Here is a 4,149-nt window from a genome sequence, read left to right as displayed (position 1 = left end):
TTAGGAACATCTGTGTTATCTTGTACATCAGGAGCAGTGTAAGCATCATCTTGTTGTGCAACTTCATTAAACGAATTCCTCTGCTCAAACCTTTGCAATACTCTCCAGTCATCACTATGTGCAAATGTGTCTTCCAAGAAAAATATCTGTGTTGCTTGATTTGCCAAAATAAAAGGCTCGTTGGTCTGGTACGCCGCCTTGACATTGATGGATTTGAAATAATCATCAGCTCTGGGTTTTGCGATCCTGGAAAACGGGTTATACCAACGACAACACAACAGAACCACACACCGATGATCCTCGAAACTGGAGATATACTGCAACTGAACAATGTTTGTTATGTTAGCATACATTTCAGTTGTCTCTTTGTCATACGTATCCGTGCTCATGATGGCACTGTTTTGTGTCTTCCTGCCTTCGTCTCGTGCAAGGGTGTTGTAGCGCACATCTCCAACAACGCAAGATTCATAATGTCTTACCCGAGTATCAGGACCCATTGCTAGTGAGTAAAGGGCATCATCAACTGCCTGCCCATTCTCCCGCATCTTCTTAACCTATGGTTAGAAAATAAACAAGCTGATCATCTTATGTACTCAATATATTAAAAAAACTGACAGTGCACTTCAAAAAGCTTACATGGTTCTTAAACCATTTCGCAAATCCTGCCATAACCAGTTTGTCAATGTTTCTTGGATTTTGCGGCAGTAACTCCTCTTTGTAGATCCTGTACAACATAGTGATCGCGTCAAACATCTAAATATATAAGAATGTGCTGCAAGTTTAGTAGATTACGATGTATAAGCTGCAGTACTGCACTTACTTGATATAGGGTAGTATCTCAGGACAGTTATTCAACACATACCAAACCATTTTCTCCAAATCTTTAGGTTTGTCCTCTTGTCGACTCTTCCCTGTAACTTTAACAGAATAATCGAAAACATTGAGCCCGGGATTGTCTTCACCCACCTCTTTGCTAAGCTGATCAGCTGTTTCAATGTATTTTGAGCAGAACTTCAACGCTTCTGTAGCAATGTAGGCCTCTGCAATGGAACCCTCGGGTCTAGCTTTGTTCCTAACATAGCCCTTGAAAGTGCCTAGCCGCCTTTCAATAGGGTACATCCAGCCATACTGTATTGGACCTCTAAGTAGTGCCTCATCAGGTAGATGAACAGCCAAATGCACCCTCACATCAAAGAAGGCTGGAGGATATATCTTCTCAAGGTCGCATAGGATAGTTGGTATCTTGTCTCTAAGACGCTCCAAAGCATCTATCCTGATATTCCTACTGCAGAGTTCCCTGAAGAATTGTCCCAGCTCTGCAACTGCTCTGTATAAGTCAGGGCAGCCCAATCCTCTAAGGATAACAGGTCAAACCCTTTGAAGTAGGACGTGGCAGTCATGAGTTTTCAACCCTTGTACCTTGTTTCCATCTGCACTGACTCTCCTTTCAGGGTTGGAAGCAAATCCATGTGGGAATCTCACACGTGACAGGACCTCGCGGAATTCTTTTCTTTTTACCTTGTCCAAGACGTACACAGCTGGTGCCATATCCCGTGGTTTACCTTCATCTTGCACCTGCAAATCCTTTCTGATACCCAGGTGTGTCAAATCAATCCTAGATTTTAAGGTATCTTTCGTCTTGCCTTCAATATTAAGAAGTGTGCCGATAATGCTGTCACATATATTTTTCTCGATGTGCATCACATCAAGATTATGCCGCAGATCCAAATCTTTCCAATACTCCAAGTCCCACAAAGTGGACCTGCGGGTAAACAATAATCTCTCTTCTACCCTGCCATGCTTCCTTTTCCCGCTACCATTACCAGGATGGTTTCCTGGTGTAATATGCCTGACCTTCTCTAATTCCACTTGCAACTCATCGGCGGCGAGCCTCTTTGGCGCATCACAGTTTTCATGCTTTGCATTGAACACATGTCTTCGATATTTTCTAGGATGCGGCTTGTCCTTGGCAAGGAAACGACGGTGTCCAATGTAACAGATCTTGCTAAGTATTGCGTATGACAGCGGATTCCTGTCACAGCGAACACATGCATTGTAACCATGTGTCGATCGCCCTGACATAGTGCCCAAAGCCGGATAATCATGGATGCACCAAATTATAACAGCACGCAGAAAGAAATCAGCTGGTGGGCTGCTATATAGGTCTCGAGTGAGAACACCCTTCCATAGCTGTTGAAGTTCCTCCACAAGAGGCTCCATGAACAAATCAAAATCCTTTCCAGGACTTTTTGGACCTGGGACGAGCAAGGCCATCATGTAGTTTGATTCTTTGGTGCAGACATTTGGAGGCATGTTGTAAGGGATAACAGGCACTGGCCACATGCTATATGTGGCGGTCTGGTGGCCAAATGGGTTAAATCCATCTGAAGCTAAGCCAAGTCTAATGTGTCTCGGGTCAGCAGCAAACTCTTTGTGTTTATCATTGAAGCTTTTCCACTCACTACCATGAGATGGATGGCTCATTACATTCTGATCTCTGTACTCCTGGTTCCTAGAATGCCACAGTACATCCTCTCTTGTTTCAGCATCATGAAACAACCTCCGCAATCTTGGTATAATTGGAAAATGTCTCAGAACATTATGAGGAATCCTCTTCACAGCATCGCCATCTTTCCATCTTGATGATTTACATTACGGGCATTCACTTAAGTTGGCATAATCCTTCTGGAACAGAACACAATTATTCTTACAAACATGGATCATATCATATCCAATTCCAACTGCACGAAGGCAATTCTTCATTTTACTGTAGGTGTGTGGCAGCTCAGACGCATCTGGGAAAGATTCGCGGAAAGCAGCCAACATCGCATCGAATGATTTGTTGGTCATCCGCTCAGATGTCTTCACCTGAAGAAAGGTGACCATAGCTGAGAATACTGACAGCTTATTTCCTGGGGTGACAGCAACGTTGCATTGTTCCAACATGCGGGCCCACCGTTTTTCTTCTGCAGGTGAAAGTTCACGGAATGCACGAGCATTTCGTAGCATTGTTTCAATGTTGGTCAAACTCATTGGCTCCGCCACCACCACCTCCTCCTCCTCTTCCACCTGAGCATCAGGCAGATCAAGATGGTGATCTGCTGCTTCCACGTAGTCAATAACATTGACGTTCACAGCTTCACCATGATGAACCCACCTAGTATATGTGACCGACATCCCATACAAGTGTAGATGATTTTGCACAGTTGACTAGGGTCTTGTACCTGAATTCATACAACTGCTACACGGGCAGAGCACATCTGATTTCGGACCACCGTACTCAGCTCTGATAAAGTTCATGAAGTTTTCAACCCCCTCGACATATGCAGCGGAGAATCTTCGAGCAGAAGTTATCCAAGTCCTGTCCATCTGTTAGACATACAAATTAGTTCTTCTACTAGATATTACAGGAAAAACATATATGCTTTTTTATGAGGTCCAGAAAAAATACCTAGGTCGATGTCTAAAGCTATGGCAAGATATTTGGACGAGCAGATCTAAGTAACGAAATATATGTAAAGCTAATTCAGCAAACAGAGTTGAGTGCCAAATTATGGCAGGCTGTTTCAGCAGTCAATGAGGCCGAGCACACAGCCATCGAACTATCGAAGGCTATCGCAGCAACAAAGATCGAGTATAAAATGGTGTAGAGCTATTTCACCTAACAGATTGGCTACTAGACCATGGCAATCTACGTCACAATAAATATATGGCAGGATATTTTAGCAACTAATCGGCCTTGGCATGCCATCTCAGCTAAGCAGATTGAGTGCAGAACAGGGCAAGGAAGCTTCTTAAGCAGAGCATATTGACAGTAAACTACTTTGGCAAACAGTGAGATTAACAGCGTCTATCAGCTAACATTCAGCGCTACACCGACATGAACGGGGCCTCAGTCTAGAATGCGCGTACCGTGGGAGAAGCTGACCACCGTGCGTCTCCACATGAACGTCGCCAGCGGTGGCGGCGCTGACCGCCGTGCGCCTCCACAAGAACGTAGCCAGAGGTGGCGGCGCGGCTAGAGGACGGCAGTCTACGAGAGCGTACTGTGGGAGCGAGAGCATCGCCGAACCGTGGCGCCGACGTATCGGTGCGGCGGGGAGGGCGGCTTTGGCGGAGCGAATGGAGTGGAGGGGGACAGGGGGAGGG

Source organism: Triticum aestivum, chromosome 1D (genome assembly GCF_018294505.1).
Source record: "Triticum aestivum cultivar Chinese Spring chromosome 1D, IWGSC CS RefSeq v2.1, whole genome shotgun sequence".
NCBI classification, from domain to species: domain Eukaryota; kingdom Viridiplantae; phylum Streptophyta; class Magnoliopsida; order Poales; family Poaceae; genus Triticum; species Triticum aestivum.
The sequence above is the reverse complement of the archived record's forward strand: the minus strand, read 5'-3'. Positions refer to the sequence as shown.